The sequence below is a fragment of the Solenopsis invicta genome, chromosome 10 (assembly GCF_016802725.1).
Source record: "Solenopsis invicta isolate M01_SB chromosome 10, UNIL_Sinv_3.0, whole genome shotgun sequence".
Classification (NCBI taxonomy): domain Eukaryota; kingdom Metazoa; phylum Arthropoda; class Insecta; order Hymenoptera; family Formicidae; genus Solenopsis; species Solenopsis invicta.
In genome coordinates this window covers 9,177,396-9,201,945 of record NC_052673.1, presented here as the reverse complement: position 1 = coordinate 9,201,945, position 24,550 = coordinate 9,177,396, and the positions used below count along the sequence as shown (strand labels likewise).

The window sequence follows — 24,550 nt, the reverse complement described above, 5'->3', positions numbered from 1 at the left end:
CTGTAAACAGAAAACGACCAACATGTACATCGTGTATCGCTACACTTCATAGGGAATCGTTGTAGATTCTATTTTTTTTTCAACGATACATTTACTGTCGCTATTAGGGGTGCGTTCATATTCCCCACCCGGGTGCACCCAGATGTCGTTTTATCTTTGTTGTTCACCGAATGTTAAATAAGGATGGAATGATGCCTGGGTGCACCCTGGTGAGGAATCTGAACGCAGCTTAGAAGAATTTTAACAATTATCAGATCTGTGTCATTTTAAACATATGTGTACAGCTCTTTTTATAATTTCATCAACTTTGTGATTAGCCAGGATTAAAAATATCATTAATTATTAATATCGTACGACGTGATGAGGTAACCGACTGTGATTATATTTTTTTTTTCTACTACATAAAATATGTTTGTAATGAAATGAAATTTTAATAATGGCACTTTGTGCTAATGCGAATTTATCTATACATTTCACCTCGTCCATGAGAGAAAACGTAATGAAAGAATATCATGTTATTTTGCGTTCTATCGACAGTAGTATCAACTATAATAGCAGTATAACGTCGTAATATTTAACTATCGGTCGCTCCCGGCTGTTCCTCGAGAGAGCCGCCGTTGTCGCTGCGATTAATCGTTATTACGGCGTTTCCTATCTCAAAGGTCTCTTTTATTGCGATTCCCACGCGCGCCGCGTCTGGCCACCCCTCCACCTTCTCTCCCTCCGCACCCCCGAGGCGCAGCGGTTATTCGCGCGGCTCGCGACGAGCAGGAGGCTTCGGTCCCTCTAATTAAATCGCTCGAGTCGGACGGCCATGTTTCACCTGGCAGTCAGAAGAGGAGAGAGATCGGCCGAGTGGCCGGAGGAAAAGGAACGACGCGCGCCGGCGGCGGCGAAGGAAAAGGAAGAACGAGGGAGGACTGGTATAGACCGCGAGTCCAAGGTCACGAATGCGAAGGTTATCGTACTTCTCTCCCACCCGGTCGAGCGAATTTATCGGATACCATGTGACGACACTCGCTTTTCCACGCTTGGAAGGAGGAGGAGGCGGTGATGGTGGTGGTGGAGAAGGAAGAAGAAGAGGAACAAAGAGAAAGAGGTAACGTCGAGGAGGTAGAGAGAACGTATAGAAAGAGAAAGAAAGCATTTTTCAACATGTCGAGCTGGTCTAATTGAAAATATCGTTTCTTGGAAGCTTCGTGCTTCAACCGATCGATATTATCCCGTCTCATCGTCGCAGAAAGACTTGATAAAGAAAATAACGTTTTCCTTTCCCTTACAATCGTCTTTACATTCGACTCGTTTCATAATTTCATAGCCGAGGTGAACGGTCAAAATCTAAGCGACTAGGAGGAACGAGCCAGCGGCGCAGCGTGAGAGAATAGAAACGAGATAGCAAAGTCGCGGAGAAAGAGAAAAACAGGCAGAGAGAGAGAAAGAGAGGAAAGAGGAGGAAATCGCGGAGGCGAAGAGAACAAAGAGCATCTGCCAGCGCACTCCAGGAAACGCTTCTGAAGCTCACTGCACTAGCGAGTCCTCGCTCGCTCGCTCATTCGCGAGCGCGACCGGCGCGCGCCGTCTTCGTGCAAGAATTTCGATTAACTCCCGAGATAAAAGGTGAACGCTCCTGAGGGAAGCGTCCGTGGAGCCCGAGGTCGCCGGAAAGCCGCGTTTAACATACCGAGGCCGTGGAAGTCGCGGGGAACTCATCGAAAGCGAGAATTCACGCCATTGTGAAGAAGTCTACGCATAAAAATAGCATATACATATATATATGTAGATTATCTCCTTCAGCTGAATAAAATAATTACGTGAAACTTGTTTTCAGCATATTTTAATAATAAGAAAAACAACGTACATATTATTTGCATACACCTCAACGGAAAGTTTTCAAAGCTTTAAAAGACAAAGCGGATTTTATACGAGATTTATCGGGATTGAGATACAATTTTATATTAATGAAAATGATCGCGGATAGCTTTGATAAAAAACCAATACGGAGTATTATAAGATAAAAAAAAAGACATACAACGGCAAATTATTAAACCATCTTATAAAATATAAAGATTATACGTAAATTTGTCCATATGTTACATATCTGAATATATTTCAATAAGCAATTTGTAATTCAAACAAGTGAGCTGTGAAAATAGCGATTATGTTTTTCCGTTCATTTATTCGTTTGCTTTTTGAAATGCCCCTCTGAAAACATGAAATGCATTGAAAATTTATAAAATTTCAAATGCACATTTATTACTTTACCCATTACAGTTTATTCTTCATTTCATGTTAACACGTCTGTCTTCGAGCACGCACGCCTCCAATTGTCGAGGATCGTCGGGGAAAGAATGGAGAACGTTTCCAACGATCATGCACGTATGACAAATCACACACCGCGGTGGGATATAACGAGGGAGGAAGAGGGAGGTTAATTCTTTCTCGTGCACCGCGCGAGGGGATGAAGTATCTGAATAAAAAATGCGACGGGGGATCAGGGAGAAACGGGCGCAGGAACGTGTCCTTGGCGAGGATAATTCCCGTTATCGAAGTACCGTTGCATTTTCGAACGCGGATCGCAACCCCACGGTTGAATGCACCGTGGGAAGGGGTGGCGGACGGCGCGTCTGGTTTCCATGGTAACGCTGCATCGACCGCCCCAACCCTTCGAACCGGAGTTGTTCCGACGAGGGTCGAGTCCGTTGCCGCTCGCGATAGTGGTGGTAGTAGCGACGGTGGTGCGGCGGGAACCAAGGGGGATGGTGGCAACCGCCCTTCGAGAACGGTAACCGTTGGTGCATCGCCCTTCGACGCAGCCCGGTAGTGCGTGCTACAGGGTGATCGAAAAGAACCTTTCCAGCGGTTGGAAAAGAAAGAACCCTCCCTCTCCCCCCAGCAAACTTTTTCGATCTCCAATTATTGCTGGCCAAGATTTTACGATATACTTGTATCGGTTACCGATAATTTAAAAGTTTAAAGACTGGTTATAAAATTCTTTATAAGAATGTATTATATTTCACGGCGTTTGCTCGACAATATACACTTTTGCAGATTTTCTTTCTTTTTTTGATGGATCGTTCCTCGGTGGCAATTTAAGTAATGCCTCGTAAATTTATTTAAAACTTTAAAAGTTGCCGCTCTTTTTCTTTTCTTCTGACTTTACTATTTGAAAGGCTTAAACTCTTCTTCAAACTTTACAACTTGAGAATATGATCTTGATATGGATATTTTCGAAAAACCGACTCCAAATTAATCGCAATTATCCATGAAAATAATTAGACTAACCAGGAATTAAATGTCAAAGACGTCCACGGTGTCGGCGAGACTCGTGCAAGACCCGGGGCGTTCAACATTCTCGCGTGTACTGCGGCCGGTAATTTCAATGTCACTGCCGGATGTTTCTTCAGCCCCGAACGAGGGGAGCGGTCGCCACCTGCCCCCTCTCCACCCACGTTTGATTAACGTTATTTTGCTCGACGGGCGAGCATCGACCGCGATCGATACACGACGCGGCGGTGGCGGTAGCGGTGGCGATGGCGGCAGCGGCGGCGGTATAGTCACGTTTGCGAACCGAGGAACAAGGAACGAGGAACGAGATGAGACAGACGGAGGCAAGCGAAAAGGCCATCGGCCTGCGCCGCAGACGGATTGGTAACGGCTGCGGCGCTGCGGTTATGGGAAAGGTAGGCGAGCGAACGCGAAGCGAGCATGATGGACGGATAGGAAGGGAGAAATTTATTACCTCGGAGCCCCGGGGCTCCCCGGGCCTCGTATATTTAACAATAACGCACGATACGTACATGTGACAATATCTGAAGTCCGAAGAATTATATATACGGATCTATTCGTTTTATGTGCCCGACCGCTCGTCTCTCGCCTATATTCCGCTTCGGCACGAAGATATTTTCAGTTTGGCAACGCAAATCTAGTGTCTAATTTCTCCCTAACATTTCATTTCATTTACAATATTGCAATACGCACAAGCAAAATTATTGTGTGTGTACGTACCATCATTTTAATTATTTTATTAAATGTACTTCGCTTTTCGCTTATATATATGTATTATATTATATAATTGATTTTGTTAACTCGTCGTTTTTACCGAAGTCAGAAAAATCAATAGCCAACATATATACGCGCGTATTCTCCCCTTCTCTCAACACACGCACACGCGCGCGCATACATACACATACATACGCACATTGTATACATATAGTATTATTTTATTTGTGTATGTGTATGTATGTTGACTATTAAATGTTTTACTTCAATCAAAACAAGTTAAGAATTATATATATCAATTATATATTATATTTCATATTTTTCATATTCGCTTTTCTCTTATTTATTCATTTTATTTTATATATATATGTATATAATAAAGTAGATAAGTAAGCAAAAAGCAAAATACATTTAATAAGATAATTACAATTATAGCATAAATATGTATGTATAACATATAAAAGTACATAAAAGATGTACAAAGCTTTGATGTTGTATTATTGAACAGAATAAAATATTTTATTCCTAAAAGGTGAAAATATTCCAGACCTTGAGAAAAGGACGGAATGAAACGGAAGCCTGTCAGACGCCAAATCGATCGTGTCTGCGTGTCGGTATCGACAAAGGAAACGAAAGTGGTTGTAACGAGATCGTTTAGGTTCTAACGCGCCGAAGGATTTCTAACAAGTGGAAAATTTTTACTTCTGAAGATTTTGACGAATAAATTTTGCTGATACAATTTTTATTTCAATTCCCAATGTTTGAAGAAAACATTGCGACTTTTCTCTTTAGCTTCACAGATATACAATATTTTGTAATTATTTATATAAAATTATATAATTTTCAAATATTTATCTTCACATAATTCGTGATTATAAAATCATTACAAACATGAATTATGTGATGATACATGTTGAATTATGATTATGAAATAAAAAACAGCATCATTCTATTAGCTTTAAAACTTGAATTATTTTTCATTTCGTATAAATTTCGTATAAATTTAATCCAATTAACGTTATTGAAGTTAATAATAGATGACACATATACATGCACTGATTGGAAACATACGCGCAGTATCAACAATTCGAGTAGCACTAAAAAGTGACTTGTGTTGATCGTGTCTTAGATTTTACGACTTTGATTGACAGCAATTTACAAAGTGGAACGTGCGCTCGAGTGCGATGATATTTCTGTTAACGTTAAATCGAGCGGGTATTTTTCACAAGTGGAAGCTTCGAATCTACTTTCCGCTCAACTCAAACCCGCCGGCGCATTTCGAACGTTAAAGTGCATCAGCGTCATGCTTTCCGGAAGTGCCGGTCGTTTCGCTGCCGGTGGTTTACGAGCGCGGAGTGGTTATGACGCCACGCGGACGACGTTCCGTTCCGCATGCGGAATACGTAGGAGGAGGTCACTGCACTGCGAACCTCTCGTCGGCAGAAGGTCGTGCGAATCGCAAGATCGATTTCGTATATGGGCGCGTTGACATCCTGACGATGCACTCGCAAAAACAATGCATTTAAATCTCGAAATAGCAATGAAGAAAGGTGAATGACTTCCATTATAACATCGTTGCATCGTGGGATAGAATGTCGATTCAAATGAACGAAATATGGAAATATGTCGGCGCGAAACGAGAATATAAAATGAATCTTGTTCTATCAACGTAGGAAATGACATAATCGCATTTAATTAAGCGGTCTTGTGACGCATGAGGAATGTCTTTGTGAAACTGCATAAACAGCTTTATAATCTGTTATATTAAAGTATCTATTGAAGAGGAAATCTGTTTCTGGGAAATCTTTCATCCTACTGAAAGTATAAATTCATACTTATTTATATCTAAATAACATCCATTTCTAAAAAAAAAAACTAAATGATGATTGCTGCTTTTATTTGCAAAAAAAAATCTGATATTACTTTGCAATCAATGCGCATCGCAAAGTGTAGCAAATAAAGAAATTATTAAAATAATGAATTTTCAATCTTGTGCATAATTTTCTTTTTACGAAAGCACGTACGTTTCTATTCGCAAACACGCCTAAGAAAGAAATAACCGGGACGAAAGGATATCGATTATCGAACGTGCAACAGCAAGGAAGTCACTACGGCCATTTCTCGCTAGTAGCATCGTTCTCCAAGTTCTTAGTTCGTGAGACCAGCGCTCGAGAGTGGTGTACCTAGAGGAGGCCGGAGAGTGGAAACGAGCGAGTGACGCGTATATCAAAGGCGAGGAGAGAAAGAGAAAGAGAGAGAGAACGGAAGGGAGGATGAGTGGTGGAGAGGTTCAAGCACCATTTGACCGGTCTCTGAATCATCGTTAAGCGACCGTTACACGATGGCTCGTTAAATCGCACGGTAATGTGGGTGGGTCGGATAAATCGCACGTCTAAGGAGAGTTACATTGGCAGAATTGTTTTCGCGCGCGGCGAAACAGCGCTTGGGATCGGAATTGGTCGCGATTTCTCTCGCCGCGATCGTGGCCTTGCCTCTGAAACTTTGGTCAACTTTCGTTGCTTCGAGGCACGGTCAACAATATACAAACACAACTGGGCACAAACTTTTCTTAAACCAACTCAACTTATTCGTTTCTCTCCTCTTAACATTTCTTCTACTTCAAAATTTAATTTCGAAACTAATTCGTGAATGAGAGACAAACGTCTGAAGAAAACATTGCGACATTTTTTTTTCTTTTAGTTACCATCGCAGATATATAATACTTTATAATTATTTACATAAAATTACATAGTTTAAAAATATGTACCTACGCATAATTCATGATCTTCGCAATTCACTTTACTTCGGGATTACAGAAATATAAAGTAAAAAATTGACTGTTACTATAAGGATGACTAGTTCATAAAAAAAACACTTCGTAAATTATGACGTTATTAAGTATAATAGTATTTTCATCTCGAGGAAAACATTTCTAATCCAAATACATATGAACGAATTTACGAAATATATTTCTGCGAAATGCTTTCACACATTTCGGAATATTTAGGATATACGGGGCAGACTGTCTCGAATGATTTATTACTGACGTAACTTGTGATGAATTCGAAAACATGCAATAGTGCTGTATCGATCATTATGACGACATTGGAGTGATATGTGAATGTATGACGTGGGAGAACGGAAGCCACTAATTTCAAAAACAAGCTCGAAGTGCTCTCCTTAAGTAAGATTTCAATTAAGACCATCAAGTAATTAATGTTACTTTAAAAGTCTCGCATCGCTCTCGACCGGTTGGCGTGTCGCGTGGTTCACTGTCGCTTTTAGATGATGAAACTATCGTTTTTCTCTTTTTTTTTTTAAACACATTTTAAGCTTATTATATAAATGGCGTCCCAGGAAATCTATTTACAGATACGTGGAATCATTTACATTAGTCGAGGAAAAATTAGTCTCTCGTCGGTGCGCGTAATGTGTATCGCTATACTTTCTACAGGCATTTACGGGCAAGCAGTTCCGTTGAACGCACAGTGTTTCGTTAGCCCTCCGAGCAATCGCAATTACCAGCTAGAGCACGTTTCTAAAAACGCATCGCCCCATTACGGAACGTGGAAATTAGTGGCATGCAATCATCGACGATTCTTACGCCTAACGCGGAACTATTTACATAATATCGTGTCATAATTGAGGAATCGATACGCTTGGTTTGACGTCCATTTAAATAAAAGCAGGAAGAAGAAAGGCGGACATATCTGCTTTACGTGACACTTTCTCAAGAGGCACGCGAGCGATGTGTGCTAGATATACGTAGATATGCAACGATCAAGTTCGATGAGATAGATTAAAAAACTGTAAACCATTAAATGTATGAAAAACTGATTAAATTTATTGGCGACTCTTTTTACAGGCTATTTCAATTAAGATTATTTGTAATTATGTAAACGTTTTCATTGTTCTCGTTATACAGTAAATATAAACGAGCCCTTTCTTCTCTAAAAGAGAATAAAAATTAATGAAAAGTTAAAGCGGATGCAATAATTTTATTAAGAATGCAATAAAAAGAATTTTAATGATATTATAGTAATGTTAAAATTAATAAGTATTATACGTCAAAATATTGTGCATTTCAAATTTAAAAGCAAGATTTTTAAATGTTTAACATTATTAAATAAAACATTATTTTTTAACAAGTTTCTTAATATTAAAATCTTAATTAAATAAATATTTTCTAATTATTATTTCTTGATGAGGAAAGATAATACATGTATCATTTCTAAAATAACATAGACAGTGTTAAGCATTTTAATCTTAACATCTATCATAAATGAAGTAAACAGATAATAATAGCAAGTGAAAAGACGTGCATAGAAGTGCAACAGAGTAGATTTTGCTCGTTCAACTCGTTCATATGCGAATTTACGGCGGAATGGCGTTTTAGGACGTTGTATTTCAACACATGAAAGGTACGAAAAGCTTTACGCGAGAATAGGCATTTTAGGAGAAGTAAAAGGAGACGGAAAGCTTCACAAGAGACGTCAGCAAAAAGCACACACCTGTAGGATGTTAGGACGCTAATAATTATAAGCGGCAAAGATTTGACTACACTCGCGAAGAGACTTGAACAAATCCTGTTCTATTAATTTGGAGCAAATTTAATCCGAGATACTATTCTAAATCTATGATTTCCAGAAAAGATGAATTTATACGAATTTCGCAGTATATATAAAGATTTAATTGGCTTGATTGACATTTCAGAAAACGAAAATTGTAATTAAAAAAATTCTCGATGTTTTCCACATTTGCAACTAAAGAAATGTGAAATAAATTCTTACACGAGTGACATATTATCAGATATACATTTCTTTAATATTCCTCGAAGTATAAAATTAAATCTCTTGAGCGTCATATAATCATATCTTTAAGGCTCCATAAAATTTTCATTATATTTCTCGATTTAGTACAACTTTATCATATTTTACGCAGAAATCCCTGAGCTATATTAAGCTCCTCTCTCATGGATCGTAAAATAAGAGAGGGCAACAAGATCTCCGACGCCTCCTTAATAACTATAGAAACAATTATGCAGGCATCAAACAACATTATGCTGTCGCCCGCATGCGTCATCTTATTATGTTTGTACCATGTGATTGAGAGTCTTGAAGAAAATCTCGAGTACCTTACAACGCGACCGCACGGAATCGCGGTTTTGAGTATAGAATAACTAAAATACGATCAAAATGTGCGTCTGCCAACATTAAATATAAAAATATTAATCGCACAATCCATCTACCAGTGTTGTTTGTATAGACACAATTTTTAGATATTTTAATTTTAACTTTGGGAAATAAATTTGTATAATATATAAATCTCCTTTTCGTATTATCTTTATCAAAGTTTTTATGACTTGTAATCTTTTATCATCTTCAAAACAAAATTCCTAAAGTTTATACATACATTTTTTTAATACAATTACATTTTTTTATTCAAAGAATTATTATCTGCTTTCTAAATACTGTGTACTACGTATCATAAATAACGTGAATATTTTTTTGCGTTAATTATATCATACATTTCCTCTGTGAATTGCATAAGATCTTGCTTCTATACAATTTTAGGACTAGTAATTACGTTCAGAGATAAAAAGCGTAGGAGAGGAGGAAAGGAAAAAAAAATATAATGTGCAATGCGCGATATGATTAATGCGCACAATTAATGCGATTGCAAAAAACTTTAACGCTCACTCATAACGGCAATCTTCGGCCGGAGATAACAATAACACGTTTTATCATCGCGCATATTTTTCCGGGTCACGAAACGCGATTAAGATGCTCCGACTTCGGAGCAGGCCGAGCGTATCATGATTATTACTCCAATTAACATACGACCGCCGCAATGCTAATTGCTAATTGTAATGCGGTTCGTTGCGCGAACAGTTTCTCACGGTAAAGTAGCAAAGAGCGATCCGTACACTTCGCATTTAAGACTTGCATTATTCCGCAGCCAGTTCAGAGGAGAGCTTAAGGGCGAATTTATGCAAACAGCACGGCGAATTACACAATTTGCCATATAAAGGAACAAACGATCGAAATGGTAATGGGGCTTTTGACAAATTTATCAATTATAATCGTATCTTGATTAATATGTCAAACGTTGCGAGTAAAAACCTTTCTATTTCCGTTACGATTTATACTTTTAATTTCGTACCGGTTATATTTTAACGCACAACTCTAGTTAAAAATTTTTACAAAAAAATTCGATAAAATGTAGCAAAAACATTTGTAAATGGCTTCAAGCTTCAATGATCGGGATAAATGAGACAAGAAATAAATGTAGATTGGAAATAAAGAGCAAATGCGATAACAACATAAAAGATCCTTTGCGCAAGACATTTTCTCGTCATTAACTCCGGCCTTTTTGTCTCCCGGCATTTATAGTTCACGTTTTCCATCTCACGCTGTTTCTCATTTCTGTCGTTTGTCCCAACGGCCAGTAGGGCCCGCAGACACGTCTATTAGCATTTTTATTACATTTATCATGTATTATTTCCCGCTGACGAGAATTCCGGGGCGTTTTTCCCGTTTCGCGTCACAAGGCGCATTTCGTGAACGCGGTGAGAAATTTATGGCTGCGGCGAGCCGCGGGCAGGAAATGTTGTGTCGAAGCTCTCGGCCTTGCGATCAATCTTTCAGCGATGGCCGGCGGCCCCTGAAATTTACTTTCGTGTTACGTTACACACCATCGGCTACAATGTAAAACGGAACGCAACGAAATGGGGCGAACGGTTGAGGGAACATAAACACGGGTTGCAATTTTAATGAGAAGAAGACATGCTGCGCGCGGCGCGGCGCGGCGCGGCGCCGCCACCGCGCTACTCCGCGCTGAATTCCGCAGGTTTATTAATTTATGGAAGCTCGTTCCACTTATTGAAGACGAGAGATAGCCTGGAGTTATTTTAAAGCATAGGAAACTTCCCCCCGCCTTTAAGAACTCTCTTAATTAGCCCGTCCACGTGACGGGGAGCATCGAAGTGTCTAACTACTTATTTATGCATTAGCGGTGTAATCGTTATGCATGTAATGATACTCAAGATGGAGTTCGCCGTAAGACGATTCGCGCTAAATATAGAGAATAATAAAGACGCTCTTTATCGCGATGCTATTTGCACATGTAAGCGCAGTAATTAAATTTTCAAGAGAGTACGGTTTATTTAACTTAGAGATACGGAAAAAAAATCAGACCATGGAGAAACAGCGAAAATATTGAAGTGTGTCACGAGACGATATACACGTTTTACACGAAGAAGTACACATTATTATCTTCAATCAAGTTTTCTTATTCGCTTTGTTTTGTAACTAATTTAATTTATGGCATCTCATAAAATAGAATTCGCGTTACAATGATAATCTCCGACACCGCGATCAATCATCGGCATCGGGCAATACTACTCGCATATTAGCGAGTAACACGCCGATGTGCTATTTATGATATTCAGCTTTCTAAAGCGTCATGAAAAGAGAGGAAATTATTTCTGACTCGTTTCACTGCTGCGAGGTTGTTTACAACGACGCACGTTGTGTCAGAGACATCGATCGATATACCGGGTACCTACGATATTTATAATGTTAAACGAGAGTCCAGCTCGCTTATTTATGGCATTACGCAATGTTCTAGATTGCTCGTGCGACGGTTTTCACCGTGAAAATGACGTTACTGCAACGGACACGTCCTTTCCACAGACGACTATTAACGCTAATGCAATCTGTTGCAGAAATACAACTGATTATGTTATACAAAATATTCGTTATTAAAAAAAAATAACAAAATTCATAATTCATTGCTGAAAAAAAATTCGGCGAGACTGAAATACTTATCTCAGTGTCGAGCATTGCAGATTGAAGTGAAAAATGTTAGTATTGCACTTCAAACAAATTGGGATGACTTTTTAGGTAAAAGTCGATAATGCAGTTTATTCAATTTACTCAAAAGGGCATTTTGTTTCTTTCTCGGAACACGTGGAATGCGGTATTATGAAAATTTCGAAATTTTTGTAAAGTTAGTATTGTCTCGGAAAAATGGAAAATTTCAAGGGGACTTAGAGTATCGTAATCTTCGAACCTATTGAAGCACCAAGCTTTTGTAAGGCTCCATAGCTTCAAGATGCTGCCGATTCATATTAAAGTATGAGGGTAACCAAAAATCTAAGAGTTCAGGTCTCTCAAGGATGCAACACACAATCGCGATCCCTTCCAGATTTAATATTTTAGAATTTTATACTTGCAAGGTGCAAGCGCTGCTCCTCACAGCATCCATTATGCTGCGCGAGAGTTCGCGCATTCTTAAGCTTGTATTCTGGAGAAAATAACGCGCGCTAATTTTGTGTAATAATTTCTAATTGTCCGCAGCAATCGATAAATCGACAGTACTCGGGAGAGATATCGTAACTATGGGAAAGTTCCATTTTCGAGAGAGAGAGAGAGAGAGAGAGAGAGAGAGATATACATAATGCAATTAATGTTCCTTGTCTGGCCGATTTTCCACAATTCATTCGCCAATATTAAATGCGGTATCATCCATCGCGTTTGGACGAAAGGCCAGCCCGAATTCTACCAGGTGGGAATCGATAGAGGCTAAAATTAGCTTGGCGTACTGATTGGCGAGAAAGCCGAACAGCCGGAAACGAGATCAGCGTCCGTTAGCAGCACAGGGATTTCAACGATCGAAAATTGCATATGAGCAGTTACAGTAATTTTGAAAAGTTCTTTGCGCAAATGAACAGCTAGTCAATAAAGCGAAGTGTTTCTGAGCAAAAAAAAAAGAGTTTCTATAACAACTTCATATATTGTGTTATAAGATTGGATAAATAACTTAAGTAATTCTTTTAATAAAGTTATTTAAGCTAAGTCTCAAATTTAGCAACTTCACCACCAGAGAAATGCTTTCAGTTCAACACAAATAGCAGCGGTGCTCGCTCGATGGTTTTCGGTAAAACTTGCGTTTCCTCCGATTTCCAGAAATGTACGAGTATATAACACAATTACGTTGGAAAATGGAAATTTTTCCCTCGGCCTATCAACGTTTATTACAGAGAAAAGGGGAGCCACGTGCTGCCAGAGGAAATTTTATTTTATCTCACTTTTTTGCGGTCGCTTACGTCTGGGACTACGGTAACTCCATAGCAGAAATAATTAAACGCTGCGACGCGCTCGTCTCCTTTCCATTCCCATTTCTTTCCTCACCGTCTGTCAGAGGGGGCGTCGCGGCGCCCGACACGCTCGGCGCCGCACGCGCTAATACACACGGGAACGAGGGAATCATACCACGCACGCGATCCACGCGATCGATATCATTGTCAGTGTCGTCGAATTCGAAGAGATGGCCATGATGACGGGGCCGTGATAGCCTCTGAATCTCTCCCGGACATTAGTTTCATTGCAGAGATAAAACATTTTACTCTTTCAGGAAATGTTTTTAGTCGAGTAATTCAAAAGGGATTCATTCGCCAATATTAAATGCGACATTAATATCGGCGATACACACACAAAGACCCTTCATTGATTATATTTGTGTAAGTGTGTGTTTGAGCGTGTTGTATATAGGGTGTCTATAAAGTCTGTTCCCAATTCCTAAATTTTAGAAACGCTTTAAAATTGCAAAAAAACCATTACGATTCAATCATTTGGGTCTACTCTTTGAGGAGAACGAAAAGATAGAGAAGTCCCTCGAAATAATTTCGCGAGCTTTGATAATTTGGAACAGTTTCCAAAATATAGAGGGTGGAATATTTTATACATATTTTATAGACACCCTGTATACACGGAGTCAATGGGAAAAAATTTTAAATTTAGAAATAACGTCTGGTCTGGCCAAGATCAAGCACGTGAGAAGTGCATCTAATAAATTCGTGACGTTCCGCACATGATGCATCGTGCTTCAAGTCTACCGCGAGAGGTATTCTTCATCGACAGGTAATATCTTTCGTTCGTGCTTTCTTTCGGATGAAAGCGCAGTCTCGTAGCTCGCACTGTGACCTTCCTGCTTAAGCAGCCCGTATGGTACTCGACCGCGTGTCGTTCTCACGCGGGTACACATCCCTCTCCTCGTTAAAATAAGCCCGTATTTTTAGAACGTCGGCACGTATCGCGTAGGTGCTGCTTTCCTTATACACACGCCACCCGTGTCCAGAGATATTATTCGCCTCCCTTACACGACCTTCGGTGTTCTTTATTTCCGCCCGCCTACAAATCTTTCGATCACAAAAATTGCCGTGAGAAAATTTACCGCATTGAAAAACCCACGCGCGTATTTCCTGTTTTCATTCGGCTGTCTTAACTCGATAACGGTGAACGATGATATTAAGGAGAGAAGACATTGTTATGTAATCTAATTTCTCCGCTAAACTAAAAATGGTAAGACACAGCGAGAAAAGATCACGTAACGTAATTTGAAAAAGAGTATAAGATTAAATTTTCTACAGTTACAAGCTTTAATAACACGCAAATACGAGTCAATGCGACATATTTTAACCCTTAACTAGACTGTAAAATAATTTTCTCAAAATTATCCATTATAATAGATGTAAAGTTACTAAATAGTTGTAAATTTTCACGCATTTGTAAATTTGCAATATACAAGAATAAGATTAATTTTGTAATTTGTAATTAAGCAGATTGCAGAAGTAAATTTACAACATGTATGGAAAGTTATAGAAATGACAAGGTCAGTACATTTTGCAATATATTGTATCGCATTATACATTCAAATAATGTCTCTCTATCATACATGTTGTAAACAATGAAATGACTACTTATTGTGCCCGCACATATTAGTGATGCTAGGAGAGCAGAGTTTTCACGCATGCACAGTGAACGTTAATTACATTATATTTCACAGCCATATATGAAATATTGTCGTATTACGTAATGTTACAAAAATTTAGATAATTACATTTAAATATCCCGTTATATACATAATTTTCTGTATAAAATAAAATATATTTACTTAATAAAAACAAATCTACATATTTTTGTGGAATTACATAATTTCTATAAAGTTACATAATTTTTTTTATTTACGAGACTAATCGTATAATTTTTACATCTATTATATGTAAATTTACTGAATCTTTTTACAGTGTACGCTGGGGTATAAATGTGCCCTATCGCACGCAACTGCACAAATATTTCTTGTGCGACACATTTATTTATTATTTGGTTAATTAGAAAAAAAATATCCTAAAATTAACGTCGTCAAAATTTAGAAGAAAATCGTTTTTGTTCCTTAGAGACTTACAAACTTTATTTTCTGTTATATTTGTGATAAATGATTATCTTTCAACTTCAGAATGTTTATTATAGCACACAAAAAAAAAACCACAAAATTTTTTAATTTTATTTTATTTAAAGCAACGCCAAAGTCGTCTGTATTGTCGACAAAAATACCATTTTGTTAAACATGTTATACTTAGCATTGATTTTTTACAGAAATATAATTTCTTTGCAGAATTAAAATACACATGCTATTATATATAACTCTGATTCATTTTTTTTACGAAAACAGAAAACAATGTTTAAATTACAGATTTTCTATCGACGTTTACTTTAATGTGGCGACCAAAACCGTCAATTCACAAGCACATTTATTTCGTCGAAACGTTATGCGGGTTATTTGTGCGAAATAAAGGCAGAGCCAGGTGTAGAATAAATGAATGAATAATGTTGAATCGTTAGAATTAAGTCGGGAAGCTCAATTCAAGAGATCAGAATGTTCGATAAATTGTGTATATGTGTACGTGAAATCTTGATGTAGTAGTGTGCAGAGATCTGTTGGTTTCGTAAATCGTACGTGCGTAAGTCGGTAGAACTGACGACTCCAGCATCGCCTTTGTGCAGACCAGATTTGAGCAGTGTAGTTGAAGATTAATAAAAACATCTAGATGCAAATTGCAAAAATGACCAACCGAGTCGTCCCATCTTATTTTGCGCGCGAGAGGCTGCATCGTGCATCGAGAAGAAAAAGATATACGCAGTTTTTCTTCTTCGCGGTGTCCATCAACTTTTCCATTCGCTTTTCTGCGTTATCGTATAATTTGCGTAAAGAGTAACCCGCGGGCCGCATTCGCCACGGTATCTTAAGCGTGCATGCATTAACCGTCGAGCGCGAGATTAATCCGGAAATACCGCAGCAGCGCAGCGATTTACGTATTTATGCGCCTCCGGGAGAAGTATCCGGCAGGAGGGAGGCATGCACCTTGCAACCGACAACTCGTAGCGATGAATTATCGCCGAGCGACGACGCCGAGGCATCGCGTGAGTCACTCGAACAACGCCTATCGGTAATAAGTTATAATACATACGTAGCGCGAATCTCGGGGAAAGGTGGGTTCCCGGCGATTAGATTCGAGTTATTCGGATTCCGGAAGATCTGCGAGGCAATAATAGCTTGATTTTATAGAAGAATACTGCAGGCGTGGATTCCACGGCCAGTACGCAATCTGCGGAAAGGCAGGATCGAGGCTCCCGTCATTTACGACTTCTTAAATTAGTAGTCAATTCAATTGGCACGTGTTTATGTCGCGCCGAATACGAGATGGGTTGTAAACGTCTTCGACTCAATGGCGTTGAACTGGATTACGACCACTCGCTTAATGATCACGAGACCGTTGATGCGTAAAAATTTACATGTTACAGGTACTTCGAGAGAGATGCGATAAATTACTCGAAGCGCAGGATCATAGTATCGCCAACGAATTTATTAACATATCCCTGTCTAACATATCACCGAAGATAGTCGTTAAAGATTTAACAGCGTTATTTTCCTGAAGGATAACCTCTTGCATAACCCCTGCGGTGGATAACGTACATGGTATTAATTACGAGATTAATTGGCCTGTATAACGTGCAGATATGTCAGTAGAAAGGCAAGAAAGTAGGATAGTCCGTCACGATTATAAAATTCTTTGCAAGGTGCAGCGAATCGCGGAAGTCTATAACTATATTTATACACTGATTGTAAGAGAAAAGTTTTTTAATGAAAATTTCTTATAATTATATATTTTCTTGTAAACATTTGTTTGTTCTATTTGGTAGAAATATTTATTTTTAAGTAAATAGACATATTGCCTTAAATATATAACTTTACATTTCTACATTTTTTATATTTAAATAATGATTTTGCAAATAAACTAATATTATTAAACTTAATTAAATTGCTCTCTGAGATAAAAAAAATCGGTTAATTAATATAAAAATCTAATAGTGAATATTTTCCAGAACTAAACAAAATACTTGAATAAAAATTATTTCTTCATTTATTTATATAAACATTTCAAATAAGAAATTTTTAACTTAACTGTAAGTAAATAAGCTATTAGAATTAACTAATTAATTATTTTTTTGTGTTAAGTAAAATTTTTTAAAGGTATTTTTTCTCTCAGTGTAATAAGAACATGTTTATATATATGTAAGATTTTCATTTTTTATATCTAATATGTAAAGTTCTTTTAGAGATTGAATTTTTATCAATTACCACGTAATTTAAAAAATGGAATAATGTTAGTTTTATATAAAAATGAGTACTATAAATTTGATATTCGATCTTTGCAATCGAAAGTAATGTAAAATTTTCCTTTCTTATAGGATGTGAAACAATGCAAATCGCACGTGTGTTTTCCGCATATTAGAAGGGGAGCACACAACAAAACTCAAGCAGTAATTAGTTGTTATTTACTGACTCGTGCTATAATCTCGCGACGGTATTGAATAAGTAAACCAGAATCATTGTGACGATCTACTCTTCCTGTTTCCCTCTAGAATATACATTTCCTTTCCCTTACTGAAACATTTCTCACGATTGGACTGTTTTCAACGTAAGGCGAATCGAAATATTGAATCGCGAGAGAGAAGACGTAGTAGGAATAATTTACTCCAATATGAAAGATGCCTCGCGATATAAACATTATTGCAGAGTACAGAACGAGAATAGTGTTCATAAAGCTTTCTCAGGTTGCACTCTGAGAAATTGTGGCACATTCTTCGAGATTATGATGCAAAGTCGTAAAGAACGAGTTCGTACTGACAAGTAGTGTAAAAGCCTATACGTTACCTTCCAGATATAATACGCGGTAATCTCGTAGCAACAAAATTTATGACTTCTCCGCGGTACAATGTCGGGACACCGCAATACTCACCTAAAAGCAGAAAAAAAAGATTTCGTTTAGTATAAAGGTATAAATTACCAGAGTGATAACATTCGCGATAAAAGTCTTAATATCTGATTCAAGGAAATGCAGCACTATTTACCACACACTTATTACACAAAATATTTCATGCTTATCTGATTAATGCCATTATCGCATAAAAAATAATAATAATAATAATATTGTAATCAAATTAAAAGAAAAGTTATGCGGTTTTTATTTTACTTGTGCGATAAAAATAACAATGTTTATACACACTCGAGGTTGAAATGAAATTTCAATACTAAAATAACAAATAGCATATTGCTTTTGTAAGATAAAATATTTTTTACGATAAGCAGTAAATATTTTGATAACAGGAAATATTTTGTTTTGTTACAAAATATTGTTTTGTGTAAGAATAATCAAATTACTAAAAAAAAAGAATCTCAGAGAAAAAGAGATTTGATAAAAAGAGAAATGTCGACAAATTACACACTTTTATCAGAAAATAGAAGCTTGTTTTCAGCAAATGAATCATTTTTTCCCAGCGAATGCTAAAAATACGTAGTATCTATTTCAGGAGATACTGCAAAGACGAAAGAGACGGGGGTTGAATAATCGATACCCGCGTGACACACGATCGACGTTACAATGGCGGCTGGATCGATGGCAGCCGAAAGGATGCGTAAAATGAGCTTTTTCATCCGCCTTCGGAACTTTTCCATTTAATATGTTACCTCTTAACTCTCAAAATCGCGAGAGGTAAGGATCGGTGGCGTCAAAGGTTTTTCCGGCTGCCGGAAAATTAGCTTTCGCGTCTCGGCGACGAGAAACGAGAACAGTGTTGTGAATTCGCGAACTACTGGAAGTATTTTCGAAATTATCGCCCATAAAAAAAACTACAATTCTAAATTATATTAAAACTATTCAAAAAAAGATTTAAAAGAATTTCTCTTTTGTAAGAGAAAATCCTTATCCTTAATTAAATACAACTGAATAATAAAAATATATAATTGAAAGTTTATTTATGTTAATATATCCTCTGTTAAATTTTTAGAAACTGATATAAAAAAAAGAAAAGTCAGTATAAGTAATGATTTAATTAATATAATTAATTAAAACATTTTAATTAAAATTAAGAATTGGAACGTTAACTGCAATAATAGATGATAATAAAATAGGGTCAAATATAATGACGCCAAAGTACTGCATTCTATAAATGGCCAGTCAAAGTAGGAAATATTTCTAAATATTAATTTATTATAAAATATGAGACAATTTCAAATATTTATGTAAGTAAAGATTTTTAGAAAAAATGCCATTAACGTCGTATTGATTGCATACTTAATATGGTCTAATTATCTATTCCTCTTTTTCACAAAGTATTAGAAAAATGGATAACAAAGTGATCCAATATTAAATTTATAAGTTTTATAAGTTTATTAACATATTGACATGTTTATTGATGTAACATAAAAGAGTATACAAAGAACTATTTTTGTCAACAACCAGTTAAGTGAACAATCGACTTATTTGAATTTTTCCTTCTTAAAACCTTGGCTTATGAATCAAAGTTTAATAGGTGGATTAAAATTCATGATTTGAAGTAATAAAAGTACCGAAAAAAACGTTACGATCAATGTATATCTACTCATTATTGATCTAGGCTATATTAGTTTTACCTCACAAAGAGTTTCCTTCCTTTAGTTATAAGCAGGACGTTATAACGAAAATATAAATTAAACACAGCGTTGTAAAGTATAAATATAGAGCTACAATAAAATGAACTGCGAAGATTAATAGCCTTCGCTTGATAGTTATAGAGAACAATAACTTTTCTATGAAATATTAAATCAGAGAGACATAATCAAGAAAATTCTATTTTTGACCTCGCTGTCAACAGCAAAATACACAATGCAAACTGAGCAGTTAACTGTTACAAACAAGTCACATTGACAGCCTGTACGACATAATAGCGTTATTTGTTCAATTCACCATGTAACTACTTAGAAATAGCAAGTAGGCCATATTGAGTATTAGACCATATAGGATACGTTTACCTTAATAGGTAAAGAATGAATATATGTAAGTTGATTACTCTAGTCTGATTCCCCTAATATCTAAATTTCGATAAAAACTGATCTGTATTACTTTTCGAAAGATCAATTCAAATAACATGTATATGTATTAAGTAAAGAATGAATATGTAAGTAGTTGATTACTAGTCTGATTTCCCCAATATCTAAATTTCGACAAAAATTGATCTACGTTGTTTTTTAAATAATCGATTCAAATAATTGAGAAAGTGGAACCTCGCCTTCAGTAGTTGATCACTACCCGTAATAAAAAATGTGTTATTTATGAATTTTTGTTTCAAAAGAAGCGATTGTTCCTTACAACGCAACTAATCACTTCGTTAGTCTTTCTCGCGACGTTAGTGGTGCTTCTGCTCTGAATGTATCGCGCGAAAAAGTGAAAGAAATAGGGGGGAGGGGGGGACAGGGACGAATGTTTTGCATCGCGCAATACCATTGTCGGATCTCAACAGATAGCCGGAAACACGCAACGAAGCGAAACTTCCGGCGAAACCGACACCCATGTGGCATACGCGGTGTGCGCAACAAAACCGCACAAGAACTCATCGCGGTCGATACGCATTCGCGACGAGGATACTATTAAGCGATGAAGTAACACGCGGCCGAAATACAACGCAATCGTGCAAAATGACTTTGCGAGCCGATGTTAATACATTTATGCAAGCGGCCGGCAAATACGAAACAATTTGTCGGTGTTTTAACGAGCGGCCCTTGTTATTTCCATTCACGGTAATTTTAGTAGTGATTTACTGGCGCGATATGTATTATCGTCTCACGAAGTACTAGCATCGACGAAGGGGGCTCATAAAAATAGACCTTCTCCGCGGCATCTATAAAAATACAATGTGCAACGGAATAAATTTCCCCGTTTTATTTTGTGATTTCTTTGTATTATTCATACCAAGCGTTTATATAATGCTTTCGAGCGAGAAAAGTTTTATGAGCGAACCGAGGAACGTTATTTTCCGGCCAAAATGGGACGATCCTGCCGGTCGTAACGATAGAATGTATGAACGGCGGAGTCGAAACTTTGAAAGGGCGCGGAAATGGGGGAACGTTGCGTAAGTTAATCGTCGTCATTCCCATCAATTTACTTTGACGCACCTGGCACAGGAGAGCGAGACGACAAAAAGAGCGAGAGGGAGAGAAAGAGAAAGAGACTTACGTCGCAGTCGTAAAACAACAATCGCGCATCACGATCATTCGATAGGAAATTCAGTAGCGACACGACACGGTCTGGCAGTAAGCCAAGGCCATGTCGCTGTGGAATCCGCAGGTGCGAGGATAGAAAGGAAATTGTCGAAATTGTCTCTAAATGTGTATATGCATTTGTAAAATATTTGCATTTAAAATGCAGTAAATTGTGAACGGTCAGGGCTAATGCGACAATACAATGAGAGAAAAAAACGCTTTAATAAAAAAAAAAATACATTTTCTCAAAACAACATATTTTGATGCAAGTATTGGTTTGTTCTATTTAAGGAAAAAGATTTTTAAGTAAATAGACATATTAAAGTATGTAACATCTTTACATTTAAATAATAATTTTATAAATAAACTATTATTAAATTTTCTTAAATTAAAAAATCTGATTACCTTAAATATGAAAACAGTCTAGCGGTAAATGTTTTCTACAACTGCAAGAAGGAATTACTTGATTAAACTTTTTTTCTTTATTTTATTTACATAAATGTTTCCACTTTTTGTGTTAAGCAAAATTTTTTTTTAGATATTTTTTTTCTCAGTGTGCAGCAAAATTCACTTTTTCAAAAAGAAAAAAATATAATCACACATTTAGTTTCTCAATTTTTATACGAAATATTGTTACGCTGCTTTACGCTCAGTTCCCTTTAATTAAAATTGTGGAAACATAAACTGTAACGCGAACATAGGAATGTCTCGCGAAATTAAATGAGAATAAGCAAGTTTCTAAGTCGCATTGTGACGATTGTTTCTTCTCGAGAAATATACGATCGTCTTAATTCACCCGTCGTCTTGTAATACCTAGAAAATGTATAAATGTGTATTTATTCATGAACTGACAAGCTCGACAATCTCAGGAATGTTGATTACGCAAATTACGTAATTTCACTATAAATTTGAGAATTTACATCATCCACGTAATTCCCAAAATTTATGTTTTGGTGCTACAAGAGTTCATAATTAACACGGTTATATCAAACACACACACACACACTTTCTCCGCGCTTTCTCTTCTCCTATCTCAATTCAATTAGAATTTCGTTACAAGTAATACGCGAATTACGCTTACACGGACAAAATCACGCGGCAACATTCCCGATAGTAGTTATGCATTAAGCATGCGATCGAGAGATATTACAGGCGATCAGTCATTGTTATTGCCAGCTGATTAAAAATTATGTCGAACAAGTAGGGCTTCATTCTCGTTCCGCGTCGTCGATCCGACGCCATATGAATATTCCACATCCCGTGCTGCAAATTGCTTGACAAGCTCTCGCTGCGATGTGCCGCTGTCGGCTTTACGCCGTTCGAGAATCGAGCAGCACAAAAAGCAACAGCTCGATCGATCGCGTTAGCGAAAGCTACGCGCGCGAGTTAATGCGTAAAATCAGGTACACTGAATAATTCACGAGGGCGTGAATAATTTGTGAATTCTTTCGTATTGTTTTTGTTTTTTTATCGCTTAAGCACGCACTGTCGACCTTTGCGTGACTCTTTCAGCAGCTCGTTGGAAACTATTGCAAATGTATCGCCGTTCGATCCAACGAGAGCACTCTTTTCAATAATCATAATTAACTGTATGCGCTAATACTTTTTTCATCCCTTTTAAAGATTAACGCTCGCTGAAATGCTGCCCGCGAATTACGTGCCAAATTGCGCTGATTTGTATGAAATATGATTTTTTATAACTCTCTCGGTATCCTCTAAAAAAATTCAACCAAATATTAACGAATAACGGTGAGAAATCGCTGTGCCAGTTGCTTTAACTGGACTGACTTCCCCAGTGATTCTAAATATAAAGTGTATTTGATTGTTACGGCCGCGCAGATTGTTATCGTAATATGCATTAGATTCACGACTGAGCGTAAATGAAAGACGTGCTTAGAATTGTGTAAATTTAATCACGCCAGAGATTGAATAATATCTCAAACATGCCCGATTATGTTCTTTGAGACGACAATGCGATCACGGCTCGCATCGCGCATCGGTCGCGCGAAAAGTCTCACGAAGCCAGTGACCTCTCGACCTACCTCGGCAACGACGAGGCGACTACCCTTTCGTCCTTCCTCACCGTCCCCCATTTCTGCCATTGGTTTCCCAATGCTCTTATCACACCGGCTGACTTTCCTTCGCGGTTCGATAGAACCCCTAAACTAAACGACGATAACTGGCGACGTTTCCATTCATCGGAGAAACCGCGCGTCTCCTCACGCACGTGTGTTTGCGCGTGTAAATCGATACGTCTCCGATTTTCCGTATGATATTCAGAGATGACCTAGTATTCAGAATCAAACGGTCAAGATGAAAGAAAAACATATTGGTTAAATTGACCGAAAGATTTCCCCCAAGCCCGGAATGAAATAGAAATACGATGAAAGAGAAACTTTTTGTACAGAGGAGGGAGAGGGTCTGCGAAATTGTGCACCCAATAGCAAGAAGAAGACATCTTCGAAGGAGAGATATTTAATAGCAACATCCGCTCGGAGATTGAAATTTATGGTGCTATTAAGTTTCAGTCCTTTTCGTCCTATACAGGGTGATACGAAATTATCGCTAAGCGCTACCACTTTTGTTCGCTTACTCCTACGATGGCAACAGAGGCATGTCTGATATAGTACAGAGATATCATCGCAATTTTCATTCACGCGAAGCTATTTACGGACTTTTCCTGAAAGTTCTCTGAAGTTTTAATCTCCAAGCGGACGTCATTGTTGAATACCTCTCCCTTCCATCATATCTCTTTCATATAATTATTATAACAATGGAAATATAATTTCGCAAGTACTCTTTATAAAAGTTAAACTCGTTAGTTTCATCATATTTCTATTTTATTTCTCTCGATTTTTTTTCTGTATTACTTCGCGAGGGAGAAATTCGCAGTTGATGTCGTAAAGCGGAAGCGGCTTCAAGAGCACCGTTACTTCACTTCGTTCTTTCCCAGGTTTCAAAAAAGAAGAAAAAAAACGAAGGAAAAACGACGGACAGGTGTTGCCGTCACTTCCGAGCAATGCAAGACTATCCACGTGAGCATATGTATGTATATATGTGTACATGTATATGGGTGTGTGTGTGTGTGTGTGTGTGTAGAAAAAAAGAAAGAGAGAAAGAGAGAGGGCCA

At 37.5% G+C, this 24,550-nt stretch overlaps 1 protein-coding gene across 5 annotated transcripts in view; it reads right to left on the bottom strand.

The window, feature by feature from the left end:
- LOC105193170 (brain tumor protein) overlaps positions 1-24,550 on the bottom strand; it is a 133,186-nt gene that overhangs the window by 32,372 nt on the left and 76,264 nt on the right. Inside the window, exon 2 of one of the 5 annotated variants that reach the window (XM_039454513.1) lies at positions 18,058-18,142. The exons of 3 other annotated variants lie outside the window; for them this stretch is intronic. The gene's annotated coding sequence lies outside the window, so the exon portion shown is untranslated. Of the gene's footprint in view, positions 1-3,282; positions 4,205-18,057; positions 18,143-24,550 lie in introns of those variants that run through there. One more of the 5 variants, XM_039454514.1, reaches the window with a different exon arrangement.